This window comes from Schistocerca gregaria, chromosome 1, assembly GCF_023897955.1.
Source record: "Schistocerca gregaria isolate iqSchGreg1 chromosome 1, iqSchGreg1.2, whole genome shotgun sequence".
NCBI classification, from domain to species: Eukaryota; Metazoa; Arthropoda; class Insecta; order Orthoptera; family Acrididae; genus Schistocerca; species Schistocerca gregaria.
The window spans coordinates 201,205,409-201,228,014 of record NC_064920.1 but is presented as its reverse complement, the minus strand read 5'-3'; the positions used below and the strand labels follow the sequence as shown (position 1 = coordinate 201,228,014).

Here is a 22,606-nt window from a genome sequence, read left to right as displayed (position 1 = left end):
AGAAGACAAGTGGTTTTCCACTGCATCTTACAAGTTTGACAGTGAATATATTCTGATCACTCATGCATTTACAACATCCGCTCCTTGTTTTTTTTTTTTTTTTTTTTTTTTTTTTCCCCCTCAAGGAAAAATTAAGTGCTGCAATATTGTTGTGAAAAATGAACACCTAACCTCAGCACTTTGCATGTTCAATAAACCACATGCTACCTGTGAAGAAATAACAGCAGGAGAACAGGTTACCATCGCATTGTATAGTGGAGGTGTCAGCAGTTCCCACACACTAGACCATTTGCGGTACCAGCTATTCGCCAAATCTGCCACAAAAAGCAAACTGAATCTTGCACGGTTGCCACCTACACAAGATGCTGCACAACATTATTTGTTGTGGACTTACCAACAAGTCCAAAGTTGGATGGGAAACTACAAACCTCCTGGAATCACAGTGACCACGGTCCAATACCTGTTATAATGAGCCAAGATCCAGCACTGCAGAAAAGCGGGTTTGAAATGTTCCAAGAAATGTGTTGGGATCAACTGTGAAAAGTGCCAAAATTTTTATATGAAGACAGTGAAGAAGATGTTATGGAGGATGTTGAGGAAACCACTGACGAAATCAACGAGCTTGCCGAGACTGACTCACTGTGTAAAGAAGAAGTCATCTGGGATCAACTCTATGTACAGACACTGAATCTGTAACTCAAGGTATTTCTGGTGACACTGAGGAAACTGGTACACCAAAACGTTGGAAGTGATGCTCATATTTGTCTCAAGTGCGCTGAAGTGCGATATTACAAGTATTACACACCCAGAACTGTCAACATTTTTAGTAACTGACAGTGCATTTTAATTGTAATAAAACTACTTATTTTTAATGTCAACTGTGTGTCTTTTATACACAAGAATAATTACCTACCTAATTAGGTTGCCTATTGCAGCTAATAATAGTTCAGTTCCCTGAGACAATTTATTTTGTGTGTGTGTGTGTGTGTGTGTGTGTGTGTGTGTGTGTGTGTGTGTGTGTGTGTGTGTCTTAATCATGTATTTTTATATTTATAGTTCTACAAATACCAGGGCTGAGTTGGCTCATAGTGAACTTCAGGTAGTGATGTAAGAATCGCAATAGTTGGGTGCCCAGCTATCCTCATGTTGCATACAGAGAAATTGCATACCTGAAAGTGAGGTGGTAAATTCCAACATATAACATGATGTATACTTTATTTATACTACACAAACAGAAACTGAAAAAAATTGTGTTGAAAAATAAGGTACCTTGCCACTATGCTCAAAATTAGAAAAATTGGTATTTTTTGAGAAGCTGTAGCGCCTTAGACATTGGGAGTAGAAAAAAATGACAAGAATCAAATTTGTAGAGAATTTTGTGCTCTTTAAAAAAGAAAATAGACGTTAAAGCAATAGGAGCAAAAAACTGAGATATTTTGAAAAAACTGAAAAAAGGTCAAAATTTTCTAAGTTTTTTGACTGCAGAAAGTAATCCCAAGTGAAATTTTGTTGGCAAAACTCGGTTTTCTAATCTTTCCAACCATATGAACTAGTTGAAAAAATAAACTCTTCTACCTCACCTTTTGCAAGGTATAGCTACTATTTGACTGGACTAAATGGCAGATTTTTGTTATTTTGATTAATGTTATTTTTGATAGAAATGACAGTTTTAAATCTATTTGTATTTCTCTGGAGTTTATTGCTTGCATTGCCAATTTTGTTTCTGATATTGGTCTTGAGACTATATTCGAAATTTTGTGAGTTATTTAATTTTCACTACAGTAATTCGTAACTGCAAATTTTAAATATGGTAGCAATTGAGCTACACAGTAATCTCACAGCTATATTGATTCCAAGCAGAATAATGACAGTTTTAATTAAAGAGCAGAATAAATGCCAGTGACCAACTGAGTGACAAAAGGAATCAGTTTTTTCTAAGAAGAGATCAGGTGTTGTGTTAAATGATTTATTGTGGTTGTGCAAGGTAGTGACTGGTTTGCACACTATTCAGTTATAAAAAGAATGATACAGCAGCCTGTTTTATGTAGCATGTAATTGTCAAAACACTGGATTGCCCATAGCTAAATATCATAATATGTACCAAATTTAATAGCTTTTAAAGAGAACAAAATGAACATATTACCTAATAATTGTTATTTTCTAGTTCAAAAGAAATTCTTTCCCAATTAAAGACATTTCAAAATGTGACTACATGCAATTTGTGTACTTCATAATTTAAAAGAATTGGTCTCATGTGAAATCAGCAGGTTTGGTTACAACTTCATGTCAGCTGTTCTCTGTTTCAGGTTGCTGCTGCCCTCAGCGACCCCAAAGTTCTGAACTGTAACTGCCTGATGAAGCATTGTTGTGCTGTCTTCATAAGCAAGAGGACAATTAACTGAAAACAGAAACTTTACTTATATGTAACTGCATTATGCAATCTGAGACATGATTACAAATGTTTACTAAATGTTTTGAATTTCATTTTTCTTCTGCTCATTATATATATAATTGATTAACCATTTATGCAGTGTAGCACAGTTGCTTACATACAAGTGTTAAATCTTTTAAACTATAAACTGGAATACAAAGTCCAATACACCACATTAGCTGTACTTATTAAACTGAGTTTAAGACTCTCACAGCCAGTTTCTCAAGTTGCATCTTCTGGTGTACATCTGTGCAGAAAATTTTATGGATTAATTCTTTGATAATAGTGAAATGAAATTATCTGAGATATTTTCAAAGTAGTGAGTCAGTATGTTTAAATAAGGAAGAAAAGATGTGCATCTGTTTAGGAAACTAGATGTGAATCATACACATTCTCCAAAGAATGGATCTATTAACATATAGTAAATAAGAATTGTAATTTCATACCAAAAGATTGTTACTTATAATGCCATGTCATATGATGTAGGTAGCTTTTACAGAAGGCCACAGAGTAACAGTTGCAAAGTTCTCTGCCTTCTTCAATTGGTAAAACCATCATCAGTGATGAATGTTCAGTTTATAAAAGCAAAGCAAAGGAATGGAATTAGGAATCAGAAACTGATCTTTAACTACAAAATAGTGAAGCAGTAACTAAAATTTAAAAAAGATATGGATATAGTCTCTTGTAAATGGAAAAACTGACAAAACTGGGGGTGACCTTTGATAAAATCACGAACTTCCATCACTTGATAGATTAAAATATGTTCCTGTGGACCTATGTGAAGTATTGGACAGTGCCCCTCATAAATGTTACCCCTGAAAATATTGGGTCCTGGAGTAATTGAAGAATAAAAATAATGTTACTGACAAAAATTAATAAAACTGGAAGAAAATGTGGAGTGTTTGGTGGAAGAAATTGCCTTTCTCACTATTAATAAAGAATGATTAAAGGAGGCAATTTCTTCCACCAAACACTACATTTTATTCCATTTTTTCACTGGTTAGTCAGGACAATAACCATAAGAACTACCACCATATTCCTTAAAATGGTCCCTTTCTAGAAAGAACCAGTAAACATTTTAAAAAGTATGATATATATATATATATATATATATATATATATATATATATATATATATATATATATATATATATATATATGTTGCATTTTTTATCCTGCATAATATAGGTGCCAAATATAGACACACTGAACAGTCACTTAGTAACCCATATAAGAACATACAGGTTTATTCAATTTCCTGTAATGACTGTTCACAGAATTTTTGGGCAAACTGGTAGAGGTTTTGACATTCACTTTAAAGAAAATCTCCATCTGAACAGTTCAAAATCCACACTAACATCTCAGTTGATAAGCAACATTCTATTTCAGATCTCCACAATAACTTGGAGATACTACATAAAGAGACAAAGGGTGGTATTTTAAATGTGTTTGAGGACTTGTATATATGTGTTATAAAAGTTCAGAAGGGAGTCCTCTGACAATTCTCTCAACAAAGAAACAGGATTAATACACAGAGTTTTATTGACTAATTTTGACTGTTTGAATTTTTGAAGTAAGCGGTCTCAGCATCTAACTAGTTGGATAGCTTATGACAGGCTTTTTATTTACATTAATGTTTGAGTTTACTCCCACTGTCAGTCCACATTTAGGTCATACTGATTCCTTTGTTGCATATACTGTTTTTGTGATACAGAAATAAGTAGCAAGATCAAAATTTTTTCACCTTAGAAACATTATTACATTTTTTTATCAGCCATGTTCTGTTCTTATGTACATGGATAGTTTGAGTCTAATAGATGATGTTGTGGTAACAGTTCTTCAGCAGTGCACTAGCAGCACACTTTGGTTCTCTATGTTGACCGTTTTAGTCTGACTTCCTTAACTGTATCAGTACCCAGATGGCAGCCGCCACACATGTTTTGTCAGGCACCTAGTAGCTTGTATTGTCAGCCACTATAATTACTATTATGTTGGTGACAAACACACAGAAGTGTGTCAGCTTGCAGTAAGCTGAACTACAGCACATCCTTCCTCCTTTGAATCACTGGTAGCCTTCAAAATGTGTTAAAAAAATTTTATTCGCTATATTTTTATAGATTACTTTCATTAATTTTCATCATTAACTTCATTTATTTTTATTTTTCAGTCACTCCAGGATCCAATAGTTTCCTAGTTAACATTGATGAGGGGGCTAAGGAAACCTAAACTGTTGGAACAAGCCTTGGAAGGCCCAATGGTACCGACCAGTCGCTGTGTCATCCTCAGCCTACAAATGTCACTGTATGTGGATATGGAGGGGTATGTGGACAGCACACCGCTCTCCTGGTTGTATGTCAGTTTACAAGACCAGAGCTGCTATTTCTCAATCAAGTAGCTCCTCAGTTTGCCTCACAAGGGCTGAGTGTACCCCGCTTGCCAACAGCACTCGGCAGACCGGATGGTCACCCATGCAAGTGCTAGCCCAGCCTGACAGTGCTTAAATTAGATGATCTGGTGGAAACAGGTGCTACCACTGAGCCAAGGCCATTGGCATTTATGAGGGGTACTGTCTACTATTTCACATAGGCCCACTGGATCATATTTTAATTGGTCAAGTGATGATAGTTCATCACGATTTTAACACAGGTCACTCCCATTCTTGTCAGTTGTTCCATGTTACATGGTACTACCCCCAACTATTTTTTTTTTATTTTAGTTACTGCTTCACTATTTTTTAGTTAAGGATCAGTTTCTGATTCCTAATTCCATTCCTTCATTTTTATAAACTGGACATTCACCATCTTTTGGTATGAAATTACAAATTTTAATTATTATATATGAGTAGACCCATTCTTTATGGAATGTATGTGATCCCCTCCTAGTTTCATAACCAGATGCATATTTTCTCATCCTTATTTAAACCTATTAACTCAGTACTTTGAAAATGTCTCAGAGAATTTCATTTCCCCAATATTAAGGAGTTAATTTATTAAAATTTCTGTATAGATGTACACCAGAAGATACAACTTAAAAGTTGTGAAACCAGCTGTGTGTGTCTCTAATCAATTTAAGTATGTACAACTAATGTGGTGTATTGAACTTTCCATTCTGGTTTATATTTTAAAAAGTTTTAATGTTGTTTGATATGTAAGCACCTGTGTTATACTGCATGAATGGCCAATCTATTATGTATAACTGCTTTAGATGTAGCTGACCTAGTTTTAAAATTATTTTTGGTCACTGCATTGTGTTACATCAGCCTTAATTCAGTTTCATATTTGTTTGCTACAAAAGGTACAAAATTTGAATATAATGCACTTTCATAAATCTACATTACTTCAGAATCAAAATTTATACAATAGCAGCTGTCTATTATGAGTCATGCACATTAGGGATATGTCAGTACTGAAAGACAAACAATAAAACATACCTTCTCACATCCTCTTAACTCTACAGTGACCATTCTACTTACTCTCTGCCACTGAAATAGGTGGCCAGCTTTACTTAGCTCATAGCTAAATTCATCAACATCAATTTAAATTAACAATAAAAGAGATTTCTGGACAGAACAATATGTAAAATAACAGAAAGGCAATATCTCACCTAAAGCAGATCAATGTGTGGAGCACAGTAAAACATAATGGAAAACACCATTTACATTGGCTCTCAACCACTAGCTCCTTTTCCAGTAATAATACACACATTTGCACACTCAACCACACAGACCCCCAAATGCATATTCCAATGTCCACAGCAATACTCTGTGGTCAATGGAGTGTGTGTTTGGGTGTCAGTGTGGTTGTGTTCACAAATGTGTGTACTTTTGCAGGAAAAAGAGCTGGTCTTGACAGCTAGTGTTAATTCTATTCTGTGTTATGAGTTACTGTGCTCCACGCATCAATCTGCTATAGGTGACTGGTTGCCATTCCCTTATTTTATACACAGCTCAATTAAAATTAAGCACATCTGAAAATATTACTGTTTCTGTAAGTGTGTTCGTTTTTTGCAGAGCTGTAAAATTTACACTGTTAATGTTAGTTGATGTTTTTGGATTCAACTGTTAGTTGCTCATTGCATATTACTAATAAAATACAGCTGAGAACTGATGGCCATACAAATGCTTGATCATGGTCATATGTGGCCTGTAGGCTGTAGTTTGATGGCCACTGGTCTATAGCCAACAACAGAAAATATTTTAAAATTCATTAAGGAATTAGAGTAAGTGTAAATAACTGAGAAGAGACTGTATGTTGAGATTCCAATAGAGATTTCATTTTGGATAGTCCTGTTTGAAGGCAATTTGAGTTACATATTTCCAGCTTTGATCTGACCCATTGAGGAACTTCTCCAAGAAGATAGGAGGGCATAGTGCAACAATGATTGATAATTTATTTATAAATCTCAATGTCTGTAATGAAATAGATGTGAGCCCCATGATAAATGGATCATTCAAGTACGGAGGACAAGTGTCAGCAATAAAACATCCCCTATGAATCAGGTAAAACAAGTAAAGGAAAGCAAAAAAATCATAGAACTGTAAATGCTGACTCACAGTATTCAGAGAGAGTTTACAAGATAAAAACTGAGAAGTGATTTACCAAGGACACACAGTAGATGAGAAATTTAATTCTTTCTTAAAAGTTTCCTTACATCATTATGAATCCAATTTTCCTTCACAACAGATCTGTTGAAGCCAAGAAATAGGTTGGCTGACATTTGAAATAAGAAATATTGTAGTGAAAAATTCTTCAGTGTGTCACAAAAAATAAACAAAATATATAAACCATGTACTACAGACGAAAATCAAAGTCCAAGGCAAGGATAAATTGGAACATTAATGAGTTTGAAATGAATAAACTCAGTAAGGCAAATGATACTGAACTTCTTGATGACATTAGCAGCAAGATAACTGATATGACATTTGAATCATTGGGTACTAAATTCAATGATGTCTTCTAATAGCAGCTTCAAAATTAAGAAATTGTCAATTGAAAGTAGATCCAGTAAATTTACTTAGAAAGGTGATGCATACATCATCACCAACCATCAGTTTTGCCAACTCATCTGTTAGAACTATTACAAAAAACATGTCACTAAAGAGAAATAATATTTCTGACTATCTCAAGCAAAGTACTAAAGTCTTGTGCAGACTTGGCAGTGGCACCCTTCAGCTGCCTTTTTAATGAGTTAATTTATTTCCAAGGTGTGTGTGCCGAAATGCTGAAGTATGAATTAGTAACACCAGTTTACAAAAGTGGAGTTAAGTTCCTCACCTTTGTAAGGTGTGTTCCATAAGTGACACAACCAATTTTTTCCCATCATGACAATTTGCTGCACTGTTTCCAACCAGCTGGACTATGTGAAGCGGATGTTAGCTTTAGAAGTAGACCAATGTCAATCACCTATGAGCAGATGGAGAGTCAGGATATGTGTTTCAGAAAACCCAATTTTGAAGTTACTTAACATCGTCCAATGGATCATTCTGTGGAGCAACATTACACAATCAAATTTTGCATTAATTCTGGAAAGTTCACCACTGAAATATTTCCATTAATTCAGTAGACCATTGGGACTGATTGTTTGTCAAATCAGAAGTTGTTCAAGGTGGGCTGAGAGGAGGTCATTGATGAGCCCTACAGTGGACATCCATCAATCCCCTAAATCAAAGAAAATTTGATGCATATGTGTGACTGTAAAATGCCACCCTTAAATGTGAGAGAGGAGGGAAGCATTTTAATTACTACTGATGCTGAGTGAGAAAAAACATAGTTTCTTTAGTTCTGTCCATAGCTGGACAGTAGTAATAGTGAATTCTCAGTCATGCCACTGGAGAAACTTAATAATTTCGGCCTCCACCATTCACAAGTATGAAGGTGAGTGAAAACTAGAAAATTTCAATAACAGTTAATGAAAGTTCACATAATAACTTAGCTGCTCCATTTGATGAGATACTCAACTTTGATATCATCGGGGTTGTTGCTTCAGAAAGTCCCAAAATTCAGCATGACTGTTGTACTCATTTTTTAAGTAAATACAGAGTATATCACTCTTCTTGTCATATATTGCGAATTTTTATCATGTTCATTGGTGGAATATACACTGGCCATCTAATAGCATCCAAAAGACTTTCACACAGACAGATTCCAAAAGACAATCATGCAGTCACATCATGGCTCATACACCACTTCTTTTTATATAAAATTAAACACTCAAACACATTGTTAAATGCCATATTTACATAATAACAATTGGAAGGCATGAGATGATTTTAGTTACTTACATAAAAATATGGACCACATTTTTCTCTATACGTTCTGAAATTCAATTTGGAAAAGTTTGCTTAATTTCATAGACAATTTCAATGAATTTTACAGTACAATAATTTAAATTACATTTTAGTTAATCATAAGCAAATCAATTTGAGTAAAATATTGTTAACAGTATTTTGGTTTGTTCTCAAGTAGAGCTACCATTTTAAATAATCATAATGAATGAACATTGTAGCTTTTCAAAAAAAGAGAAGTAAATTTTCAAGAATATGTGGTGCAACATGATTGCACAGTTCATATCACAGAATTTAGATTGTTAACAGTCAGCTTAGGTACTCCCCTTAGGTGTTAATACATGGGTTGAAACTTAAATAGTGGCAACTATTTATTCACCACCTATACAAAAGAGTTAAATGTTTGCATCTGTTACTGTCCTTCAAAGTAGTCGCCAGTGTTTTGTAGAACCCGTTGCCAGTGATGTGTAAGGCATAGTATACAATTAGCAGAGCCTGTTCTGTTGATGGTGCGAATGAGGCGGTCTAAAGTTGTTGATGATTCTCATGTACAACTGTGATGGTGTTATCCTAATGCATTACATCCCTCCACCACAGACCATCAATGCACAGTATTACTGTTCAGTTTTGGAGCATCACTTGTGGCCAGCTTTGCAAAAAAAGCGACACACTTTCTGCGCAACCCACCAATCATTTTGTACAACAATGCCTGGGTGCATACAGCACAAGCTGTGACTGCTCTGTTCGGTCGATGGGACTGGGAAATACTGTACCATCCATCATACTCCACCAACTTAAGTCCTTGTGACTTTTATTTCATTCAATCAGAACTGTTCCAGAGATTCAACAGGTAGTAGACTGCTTCGTTTGCACCATCAACAGAACAGCCTCTGCTAATGGTATACTATGCCTTCCACATCACTGGCAATGCATTCTCCACAATGCTGGTGACTACTTTGAAGGACAGTAACAGGTGCAAACATGTAACTATTTTGTACCAGATGGGAAAAATAGTTGCCACTATTTAAGTTCCAACGCTCATATAAATTGGGTAGCACATTAATGTGAAATTTAATCTGGGATAGTAAACTCATTTGTACCAATTTTTTTTACTGCAGTTTACTACTGGAACTGAGTACAGACATAATGGTATGAAGTCCAGAAAGTTATAATTCAAGATATAGTGACCTCTTCGGAGAAGATGTCGTGAGGAAGCAGTTTCTGATAAGAATGGGAAGGTAGTTCCATTTCAACTGTAGGAATTCTGACTAACAGCTGAACCTTCAATTGATGGCAGAAAATCTAAACATGACTAAAATAACCATTTATTGTACTGTAAATTAAGATTTTAACATGACAAAAGTGTGTGCCAAACTGGTCCCAAAAAGTGTTGACTGATGAATAAAAGGACTTGTGTGTGTTCTAATGCCAAGAACACATGTAAATGTTTGAGAATGGTCATAATGAAAAACATAGGTATCACTAGTGATGAGTGGCAGATTTTAGAGTACAATACAGAGACAAAAAGGCACTGTTCAGAGTGCCACATCCCAGCATCACACTGCCCCAAGAAGGCACACATGAGCAAATCCATAATCTAAACCATGCTCACTGTCTTCTTTGACTTCAGAGGCATTGTCCACCACAAATTTGTACCTACTGGGACCACTGTGTATGCATATTTCTACTTGGAAGTACTCAAAAGCCTGGAAAGGACGTTTACACACTGCCAAAGCAACATTAACTTTGTTGTCAACGAATTTCTGTCCAGGATCCACAGCCTGTATCCTCATCATCAGCCCTACAGTCCTGACCTAGCTACCAAGGACGTTTTTTGTTTCATTGGTTAAAAGGAGATGTGAAAGGGAAACATTTGGACACAACTGTAAAAAAATCAAAGCTCATGTTACATCAGTTCTAAAGTACTTCACAGAGAAGGCCTTCCAGAATACTTTCCAAGCCTAGAAATACTACCTCCAGAAGTGTATCGATGCAGGAAAATGGTATGCACAGGTTGGCTGTTGGACAGTGGTCAGGATTCAGTGGTATCCAGTTGAGAGGATGGTTGTAAGGACAAAATGTATTGATGCTGTCAAATTTGCTGGTTCTCCAGATTTGTTGCTAAAGACTAATTGATACATCAATACCTGAGAAGTCCACCAACAGACTGAGTGTACATGGTCCCCAATAGGATAGAAATGATGTATGTTCAGCTCAAGAGCTGGATGGCAAGAGAGAGAGATCTCTTTGCTTCAATATGCTCCCCATTTCACACCCAGATGTCACGTGTCCCTCTCCAAGCCTTTTGATTGCTGGACAGCTTCCACCAGTATTATTCTGTAAGTATTAAATCATCAGCAGTGTCAAGTCAAAAAGCATCACCTCATCAGCATTGCCGACCGTGAGAGTGGAGCTTGCCCAGCAGCACATGGTATCTGGTCCTAGCCAGCCCACATCAAGGCACAGATCACAAGAAAAATTTAGTGACTCAAATGACAAATAAAAAAGTGCTTTGAAAATTTAAATTACATACAGTCTGTCAACCCAACGTATCTCCTCCCCCTTCCCAGGAGCAGAGAATCTGGTCCGAACTAGGATGTAAACTGATAATACTCCCTTGGCCGTTGAAATTTATTGGGAACACTATTCAGTAAGGGAGGGTGAACCAGATCAAAAATGGATTTAAGTGAAGCAAAGTTATAATGATACAATATAATGGAAGCTGTAATAAAGGTATACAATTTATAGTATAGTTGTGTGATGTGGATTCAGTTCCATAACCAGCTTTACAATGACAGCTGCAAAACAGGCAAGGTGGAATGGTGGTGTAGTGGTCTGGCAACATGGAGTATAGAGGAGTGCTACCACAATTATCCACAGTACAGTGAACAATAAACTATTACCAATGAGGACAAACAGCAGACTATGCACTGCTACAGTTGTGAAAGGACAAGGGGGTGTCTTCATTTACATAAGAAAAAGGGCTAGTTCACAATCAGTGACACCAGTGTGTAGTGATAAAGTGAGCCACATGTAATAATTTATCTGAATACAAAGCTGAAGTTCATTATGTTGCATAACAGGTCAAATCTGCCAGTCTTTGCTAACAATCAAGATTTTATTCATCTGCCAAGCAATTTGTTTTTGCATAACAGTCCATGCCAGAGGAAAAATATGGAGGCATAAACATTCAAACTCACTACTAGATCAAGTGACAGTAAAAATATCTGTGTATTTAATGTGCCAGAAATCTCAGGCAATGTACTGTAGCAGCATTTTAGCAGTAAGGTAGACTTTATTCCTGAATGGACTAAATCATCTGGATAGGTGCCAAGTGATATGAAACACACACATCAAAAAAAGTTTTGCATCACCTTGGTTCCGAGAGTTATGGAATCTGTACAGAAAACATAAATATCATTTCTGCCTTTTTTATTGCTCATGAAAACCACACACTGCATGTTGCACCACCATACAGTGAGACCTTCAGAGGTACATCTACTACCAAGTAGCACATCCTCTTGCATTGATGTATGCCTGTATTCATCATGTCATACTATCCACAAGTTCATCAAGGCACTGTCCCGCTCCTCAATGGTGATTCAGCATAGATCCCTCACAGTGGTTGGTGGATCACATCATCCGTAAGCAACCCTTTTCAATCTATTTAAGGCATGTTTGATAGGGTTCATGTCTGGAGAACATGCTGGCCACTCTAGTCAAGTGATGTCGTCATCCTGAAAGAAGTCATTCACACATGATTGGGGAACAACTTGTCATCCATGAAAGGATACCTCGCAAATGTGCTGCCGATACGGTTGCACTGTCAGTAGGAGGATGGCGTTCACATATTGTACAGCCATTATGGCACCTTCCATGACCACCAGCGGCATACATCAGCCCCAAAAAATGCCACCTCAAAACAGCAGGGAACCTACACCTTGCTGCACTCACTGAACAGTATATCTAAGGTGTTCAGACTGAACAGTTTGCCTCCAAACACGTCTCCGACAATTGTCTGATTGAAGGTATATGTGACACTCATTGGTGAAGAGAATGTGATGCCAGTCCTGAGCATTCCATTCAGCATGTTGTTGGGCCCATCTGTACCGCACTGCATGGTGTCGTGGTTACATAGATGGACCTCGCCACAGATGTCGGGAGTGAAGTTGCACATCATGCAGCCTATTGTACACAACTTGGATAGATCCCCTGGATTGTCACTAAGTCATACTGGATAAAATTTGTAATCTCACTGTGCTGCTATACTAAGTAGCTACACTGAGGATCTGCCTATTGGTAGCAAGAAGGTTATCCTGGATACGCATAAGCTGTACGTGTTGATGAACTGTAGAATCATGATTTTCAATTGCGAAAGGCGTAACCTGTTGGATGGCCTTATTCCCCTGATCAGTGCCTGACTGATCAGTAGTACCAAATATGTCTTCTTCATTGCTCCACAAGTATTGACTATTGAACCAAGCTTGTTTAACATGATGGGGCAGTAAAGCATCACAAACACATTGCATGTGTTCTTCTGCAGTAGTAATTACTTGTCTTAAGTATCATAGCACACAAAGGTTTGACTTTGTCCAAACTGTTCTAGCAGTGGTTCACAAGTTGGCAGGTGCTCTTTAACTTGTTGTGGTACTACTTTGTCTTTCCTGAGTAACATAAGGTTAACGCTCACAATCCGATGAGGAGTATATAGTAGATTGTCCAGCCATTCAAACATTATGCCAGAAGTTGAAGAATGGTTTTGAAATGGTAGAATTCTAACACCACTGATATACAAAGTAAACAGAATACATTACTCATTTCAGTTGGCTGGTGGCACTACGTGAAAACACAACAGCTCAGGTAGTTGAACCAACAAGCGAGGGTGTCACCAGTTTGGGACATGTTGGCAGTTGCGTACCACAGATCCAGCTACCTAAAAATGCACCATTACACAGTGCTAAAGCTTGAAGGGAAACTCCTGTGGCTGGATTAAATTTATAACAATAAAACAGCATGCTCCACACAAGGCATCTGGCAATAAATAAGCTTACTAGTGGTTACCTGTAGTGTGTTATGCCAAGTGAGTACAAGTGCTTCAGTGATGGTAAGTTTGTTTGGCTTGGACTTGAACACTCAGCTGAATGTTCATGGCATGTGGTGACCTTACACTCTAGTGCAGAACCTATGCACAACCACCAAGTTAACAGAAAATAACAAATTGTATAGATAAAAAAATCTACTCACCAAGCAATAGCAGAACACATGTATAAATGTATTTAAAATTGCAAGCTTTCAGAGCAAGTGGCTCCTTGATCTGGCATAAATGGTGAAGGAAAAGGACTGGTTCTGAAAGCTTGAAAATTTAAATACTTTTATATGTATACTCTCCTGCCACCTCTTGGGGAGTACATTTTTCTATCTATCCAATTACATTATATTTTCCAAAATTGATTATTTTTGTAGAAACTAATAAATGGATAGCAGAAAATAATAAATTGATATCATAAATTGAGTGGGCTACTGATACTTCAGTAGTATCTCAAATAGTGTTGACTTGGTGTAGGATTTCTTCAAGTGTTATGCTTTTTCTTTTCCCAAAGACATGTTATTTGGTCACTGAGTGCAAAAACAAGTGAGATCACATTGCAGCATAATCCAGTGATGTGTTCATCAGAAGTGTTTCTTTTAACTCACTTGCAGTGAAATGCTGGTTCTTGTGGGGTTGAGCTGAATTATATTGATGTGCGGCAGTGGTTGTTGACGATTGATTTAAATACAGTGATAATGATTCCAAATGTAATAAGTCTCTACAAACTGAGAGCAAAATCAAATGATGTCAAATTAATTTGCCTCTTCTTTCTTGACCTCTAGTATTTGCTACTTACTTTTATAAAAAATTACTGTGTTCAAAGAGGCTGCTAGGTATAGGTGGTCCTTCAGTGCTTAAAATGTTTCTATAATGGTGTATAGATAGTCATTAAGGTGGCAAATGTGCAAGAGGTTTTGTCTCCAGACATACGCATAATATATGGGTAATTAGACTGAAAAATCATTGTATAGTCAGGAGCACTAGTATTGTAGCAGGCTATGTCTGACAATGTGTCTTTAACTGAGGTGCAAGCAGCTTTTTGATGACTCAGGTGAGCAATGCCAAGTGTTTGATAAGCCATGTACAGCATGAGTACTGTTACATGGCTTCAAATTTCATTAATGTCTTAGAGACATTGTTCTAAACACCTTGCACTATGCAGCAGGGAAGGGATACATGGAGTTAATAACATGTCTTACATATTGAATATTTAAATGTGCCTGCAGATACATGGGCCAATAATGGTCCTGTACTTGTGTTAAACTGGGGTGCAACTTACTTTCATTAGGTGTTTCTTTAGGGGTGCAGGAGGGCAAGAATGAAGAACATCAATAGCAATGAGGAAATGTTCCTTGAAGGCGGCATCTCAGAAGACAAAATAACATAAATTTGAATTTAATTCAGCAGTAGTACACATCAAATTTGTTGTACCTTAAGTAGACAGTAGGAAATGGTGCCTTTAGTTTCTGAAAATGGTATCTTTGAGATAATAACCTCCAACAAAGACAAAACACATGTCAATGATTCTGTTTCCTTTTTAGAACATACTCGTAGGATGAAGAAGAATTTTATATTACCGTCAAGAGTTTACAGTTAAAACAAAAACTTGCACATTGGCAATTATTGGTAATGAGGTCAAAATTAAATGTAACAGTCCTAATTCTTTCTTGGAGCAGCTCAAGAACTGGATGTGGACTGCAGTATGCATGGATGGCCTAACAGGCAACACTTCCTAATTGAACTAGGCGGTCTGTCTTGTTGCATTCATAGAGCACACATATTTGAACTATTAGGTCTACACAAACATTCTAGTTGATCAGATAGGGAGCTGCTGTGAAAGTGTCTGCCATCATAGTGAAAATATATGTAGCTTGAACAAGAACTGACATTGACGAGTGATATTCTAATGATCTTTCTTCTTATGACCAATGAATAATGAAGAAAACATGGTCTTCAACCAGTAGAAGAAGAAAATATTGGTACAATGTAATTAATACACCAGTATCCAAATAGTAGAGTAACAGATTTACTGAAGACCATGTGCGAGTTGTATCATGGTGCAAATTTTGTAGGTTTGGTTCACAGTGTTCCAACAGTGGTATTACATGCAGTAAGATGCACTGGTGCTCCGTGGTGAAGCATAATATGGGCATTATCAAAAAAGGAATGTATGGTGTGAACTATGGTCTGATTATGCCCAGCTGTGGCATGTGCTCGCACTAATCTCACTGGCAAAGTAGAATTCGTTTTCAAAGGATGAGGATTTTGTAATTAATCAGGAATACAATGTTGTAATACAATAATGTGACTGATAGTTATCACTCTACTGCTTAGTAAACAAATATAATGAACTACAAAATTTTCAACAAATTAAATTGTGAAAAAAGGAGTACTGGACCAGAGAAAGCTTAGTTATGAAATATGATCGACAGTGACATTGACAGAATTTCAGTGTAACAAGAATCTGTGATTCTGAGATTTATTAGTGACCTGATGTCTGAGTTTTCAATTAGGATCCCAGTATTAGCTCCACCCCCATTTAAACAAGATGTTTGCAAAAGCATATGATGAAACAGTCAACTTTGTTAAGGGCATGTTCCTCTGCCAAATGTGCCTGTTTCGAGGGTGACAGGGGCAACCAAAATTCAATAGAAAATATTGGCTACCTATTGAGCCCTTTTACCTGAACTGTTTGACAACACTGTCATACTAACAGGAGAGTGGTTAAAAACCACTATCCAATGCTTTACCTGAATATTTATATTGCTAGTACAGAGTAAACTATCTACGAGACAGATTTAACCATGATTTATTGCACAATAGTCATTCTTGTTTCTACGCTCACCCATTAGGGAGAGCAGCAAAGGTACCAACAAAGAAGAAAACTCCAATTTTTACAGTGGAAAATCCAGGGTAGAATGTAACAACATTATGAGGAGCATCTCCACTATATGGGGAGTAGCAACTATCCTTTTCATGAAATGTTACTCTAATTTTTATTGTTGATAACATGAGCAGCTTGTCATAACTGAGGATTATACAGTATGAGTCAAAAGTACAAGAGGTGGTTGTTCTGTATGGAAAAATCTGGTGGGGGGGGGGGGGGGGGGGGGGAAAGTAAGACAGTTCAGACAGTAAGAAAAGGTTGCCAATTTATACGAAAAGTTTTGAAAAAGTAGTAACTTAGATTGATTCTTTTGTAGTGGGATAGTCTGTCAATGGATAGACCAAAATGTGGACTAAGATTTCACTTCTGAATCAATTACAGATAAAGCTTATCAGTTTCCAGCAAACCCCGTCTTATGTAATCATAGGATGGATGGTAGACAAACATCAGATACAATGAACAGTGACCTGATTAGCAATATTAAACAAAAACTTATTCCAATGCAGAGCATTACATGTACTTGGAGCTGTGGGCAGTGCCTGGTCACACAAAATCTTATCCAGTATTTCACAATTGGCCAGATCAAGCAAGAGCCATGAATTGACAATATCACTAACAGGATTGGCCACATGTAGTGCCATGTTGACAGCTGACTTCTCTGCTGTGCAGGTTTTAGTTTACCATAATTATTCTTATTTGGCATTCTTTCACAGTTTGGGAGTTTTCCTTGAGTCCCCAAATAACCTTATATTACTGTTTCATAGATCAACATAAATTTCCTCTTAGTAATACAGAAAAGTGTGTAACTGTATTGTTGCACCACTATCAAATCAGCTATACAAAACACTGCACACTTACAACAGACTATGAAGACAAAAGACTTGCATTTTCTGGGTATACTCTCCTTTACACGCAGAAAACAAACATTGGCTAATGAACATGATTGGTGTTAAACAGTAATAGATGTTTATATCTTGTATGTGTAGGGACTTGGTTGCTATTAAAGTTATATGGTTTGAATTGTCTACAGAAGTTCGCCACAACTTCCAAACACTGTTGTTTCATTAGTTATTGTCACTGACTAATGTTTACTAATGAAAAATCTTGTTTGTGTTTGCACAAAGAAATATAGTAGGCCCTAGCAGTAAAAATCCATCAAAACTGTATTAGACTGTTAGAATGCAAATCTCAAACTTGGTTGTGTACTAACTGATCCATTGGCAACAGGTAAATGAAACACAGTTTATGATGTAAACATCTTCAGGTGCACACCAAAACCCTACATCATTTGTAGTAGCTAATAAATGACAGTGAAAAAAATATCTTTTCACATATGTTTCCAGTTTTGCTTTATACTAATGACCATCCATAGCTAAGTTTTGCTAATGAAACCTTAACATGTACAGATGGTTTAAACATAGCTGCGTATTTTTTTTTTAACTGTTGTAGTGTAAAACTGGTCAGTGAACCTTGTATCACTACTGTGTCTCTCACCTGTCACCTGTAAAGGTGTAGTTGAACTTCTAGGTCTTTGAAGAAGCAGCATATTGCACACACACACACACACACACACACACACACACACACACACACACACACACACACACACACACACAACTGAAAGACACATGACTACAATATCTGGCCACTTAGGCCAGATGACAAGCAACTGTGCACAATGAGAGGAGCAGTCTGAGTAATAGGGCTACGGAGGAGGCTGGGGTGGATAGGGGGAGGGGTAGCAAGATAGGGGCAGGAGACAGTAAAGTGCTGCTTGCGGGAACATGCAGGGACATGAGGGAAGGACCCTAGTAGTCTCCTAACCTGTTGGGCCTTAAAGCTATGGTTCTAAAGTGTGTCACATACCTGGTAAATTACACCAAAATGCTGACACATTCAGTCAGAAAGTCAGAATGGTGAAGACAGATGATGGGTTGCAAGAGGTACAGGAGAAACATGTAGAATGTCACCAGTATGGTTCCCTTCAGATTTTGTTACAGAGGCTGCCACATTGCATTATAAGATGCCTCTTGGGAACAGGGTAGTAATTACCAAGGAACTGCAATAATGACAGCTTACAAGGATGCTATAGTTGATGAACAGCCTCAAATGCTAGAACAGCTACACGATTTTTCTGGAAAGGCAGACAGACTGATGATGAAAAATCTATACGGAACTGTTTGCCTTGTGCATAGAGGGGTAACCTAGGAGCTAGAACCTCCTTTATCAGAAGCAGTTGATAGTTTCCCAGTACCCACTAATGTTAAAGAATTGTATAGGTTCTTTGAACTTGTGAATTATTACCATAGATTCATCAAGGATTATGCCATGCTAACTAATCCACTAAGTTGTTGAAAATAAGTGCAGTTTCTGAGGATACAGAAGAATGCAAGTTAACTATGAAACAGATCAAAAATGTACTGCCAAGTTCTTCACTATTAATATACCCAGTCTTAAAAGGCCTTTTATCCTTTCAACTAACACCTCAGACTTTTCTGTCAAGCTGGTCTCAGTCAAGAATAAAATGGCGAGAAATAGCCATTGGATATGCTTCCTGCCTGCTTAATCAGGCAGAGAAAAATTATAGTACAACACAGAAAGAGGTACTGACACTTATGTTTAGAGTCATCTATTTCAAATGTGGTGTCTGTTCTTTAAAATATGTCCAAAAGAACAGAAACCACACTTCTTTATGTTCACCTGATGGTGGCTAATGGTACCTTCAGTATGGTTGAGTGCTGTGTCACAAACTCTTGCAAGACTCAGGTGAAGCTGTGCACAATGCGGATGATGCATGGTGGTTGCTACATATGTAGGGTGTAACAGGTTGAGATTTGGATTGGATGGAAAATGTGCTCGGGTAGCTAAACTGATTATGGCAATCGCTTGCATAAAGCAGGAAATCTGGATTCAAGTTCCAGACAGCACGAATTTTCACTTTTTGTCATTGGATTTATTTCAGTGAATGATTATGTCATATATTTCAAATGTTATTTGTATGGAAGAAAATTCACTATGGCCACTGACCATGATGGTTTTTTGAGGTAGAGTGTAAGTGTCAGGTGTTGTCATTTTATTTACAGCTCTCACATTGACAAACAGACAATAGGTCACTTCCCCATGGATTGATTTCTTTGGCATGACAATGACTGTTGAGCCCTACGGCCTGCTGAAGCTTATATTATATCTGCATCTAACTGATGTTTGACAGTATTTTCCACAATAGAATGTAAAAGACAAGGAATCTGATAAATCCTCTGAAACAGGATACAACAACTTTCATCCTGACTCAGTTAGGTACACCTACTTTTTATATAACTTATTACTAAGAAGTGGAACAACTGTACACACTTTTCTCACTGGCAACTGCTTTTTCTTTTCACATTTGTACTGATACCGTCACTGTAATTCTACTTTCCATTCTCTTGTAAATACCTCTACTTCTTTCTGCCCAAAATTAATAGTACACACTGGAACACGAAATTTCTTTCCCAAAGCCTCTGCTCTGCTCTTTACGCAAATTTGTAAACTATCCAGTACGTTGTTTTGACAGAACAGATCAACCAAAAAGGTAGATCTCCTTGATTTTTTGGGCTTTTGATGTCTATCCACAGAAATGCCACTACTAATTGTGACAGGAGTGGTAGTTTTAAGTGTTAAGGTTTGCGAATCTGTGGAAACCTGCGAAACAGGCCTTTTTTAAATTGTTTTAAGGCCCCTCCTACCACTGAAACAGGTGGTTAATTCACCGAATCAAACAGTTTGTGTTTTATAATCTATCACACACTGGTACTGATCTGAGAAGTTGTTTCCTAGGATAACATCAGAATCCCTTATACCCTTCCACACTACTTCCACGTCAAAACCCAACTCCTACTGTGTTTGTGACTACCCAAAACACACTGCTGCTGGCACTATCACTTCCTTGCCCAGAAGCAGCTTCAGTGCCCACTTGAAGCCATGAGAAACAAATAAAATGCTAAGCTGTGGAACTGTATCAGCTAAAACTTTAACAGTCCTCTCATGACTGTTCCGTTGTAATACTACTTTTGTAATCTCATCTACATCCTTTTAACAGACAGGATTCATCACTTTTACTGAGGTTGGAGTTGGGTGGCAAGGCCTGCACCCAACTCATGCCATTTCCCTGTTGTGGTCCCTTATACTGTCTGTAATTTCACAGAAGGTTCCTCTATTGATTATACTGCCTTCATGCCTGGGGACAGATATTGCCAATGTGCCCTATTTCATAGCAATTGGGACAATATGGTGCTCGGCACTGGTCAGCGGTATGCCTGGTTTTTTACAGCACCTACAGGGTGTGTCATTAGTGGGACATGATTCAGTGTTATGTGGTGGAGCAGAAGAAAATCTTCCCACCTCCTCGTGTAGTAGGGCTAATGTCACAGCTTCGTGTAAAGACATTGGTGAGACTCTTAAGTCTCACTACCTATTTATAGGTTTATACCTCTGATAAAAAATCAACCATGCAAACCTCAGGTCCTTCTATCAACATGTCATTTCATGTCACTTCTGGTCCCAGCACACATGTGCAAATGTCACCATCCATATTTGGTCAGCAAAAGCCTCCAAGTCCTCACCTGGCTTTTGCCACATTGGACAGATGGTCCCTCTAATAGCAAACACCTTTCTCATCTGAGTAGTGCTCTAATAACCCTCATCCCAGAACTTCAAACTTTCTTGCATCTCTCACTGTGCCTGCAGATTCAACATATGTATGAGCATCCACTGTGAGCTTCAACTTTTCTTCATTTAAAAAAAAAATCCAAATAGCCAGGAACTAATATTTCCTACATCATGGTCACCTTGCAAAAGTGTAGTTACATTTTCATTTGTATTCCCCAATTAAAAGGGGATCAAAGTTAGAGCAGGAAAACTGTTCACAGTAGTAGAAATGGAGGTCACAGAACTAACTGCAGACTTCTATGGAACTTCTGCAGGAGTTTGACTACTTTTTGCATGAAACTTCCTGGCAGATTAAAACTGTGTGCCCGACCAAGACTCGAACTCGGAACCTTTGCCTTTCGCGGGCAAGTGCTCTACCAACTGAGCTACCGAAGCACGACTCACGCCCAGCACAGGTAGGAGACGGATACTGGCAGAAGTAAAGCTGTGAGTGCCGGGCGTGAGTCGTGCTTCGGTAGCTCAGTTGGTAGAGCACTTGCCCGCGAAAGGCAAAGGTCCCGAGTTCGAGTCTCGGTCGGGCACACAGTTTTAATCTGCCAGGAAGTTTCATATCAGCGCACACTCCGCTGCAGAGTGAAAATCTCATTCTGGAAACATCCCCCAGGCTGTGGCTAAGCCATGTCTCCGCAGTATCCATTCTTTCAGGAGTGCTAGTTCTACATGGTTCGCAGAAGAGCTTCTGTAAAGTTTGGAAGGTAGGAGACGGATACTGGCAGAAGTAAAGCTGTGAGTGCCGGGCGTGAGTCGTGCTTCGGTAGCTCAGTTGGTAGAGCACTTGCCCGCGAAAGGCAAAGGTCCCGAGTTCGAGTCTCGGTCGGGCACACAGTTTTAATCTGCCAGGAAGTTTCATATCAGCGCACACTCCGCTGCAGAGTGAAAATCTCATTCTTCTACTTTTTGCATAGTTGCCTAAAACCTCAATACCTCGCATTGCACTCCTAACTGAATGTTTTTAAGAGTGAGCTTGCTAATCTCTGACAACTGTAGCAACACTACATTTGGTGGGTTCTTGTTTTTCTTATTGTCTAGAACCTAAGTCAGGCTTGGTTACAAATCAGGGAAAGATAATTGCTTACTGATCACTTAGAAAGGACTCAACAGAGAAAATCAACATTCAGACAGAAAATAAAGCTTTTCCTGTCCACAACGATGCTCAAAGTATACTTGTGTGAAGCGACCGCAGAAGACAAGTGTGCAGTGCCAGCAGTT

The 22,606-nt window shown here is 37.8% G+C and overlaps 1 long non-coding RNA gene across 1 annotated transcript in view; it reads right to left on the bottom strand.

Moving 5' to 3' along the window:
• Positions 1-1,985: 1,985 nt before the first annotated feature.
• Positions 1,986-22,606, bottom strand: part of LOC126336768 (uncharacterized) — a 33,710-nt gene continuing 13,089 nt past the window's right edge. The window contains exons 2-3 of the long non-coding RNA XR_007564992.1: positions 7,705-7,833; positions 1,986-2,398 (exon numbers count right to left, since the gene is read on the bottom strand). This is a non-coding gene — a long non-coding RNA (uncharacterized LOC126336768). The remainder of the gene's footprint in view (positions 2,399-7,704; positions 7,834-22,606) is intronic.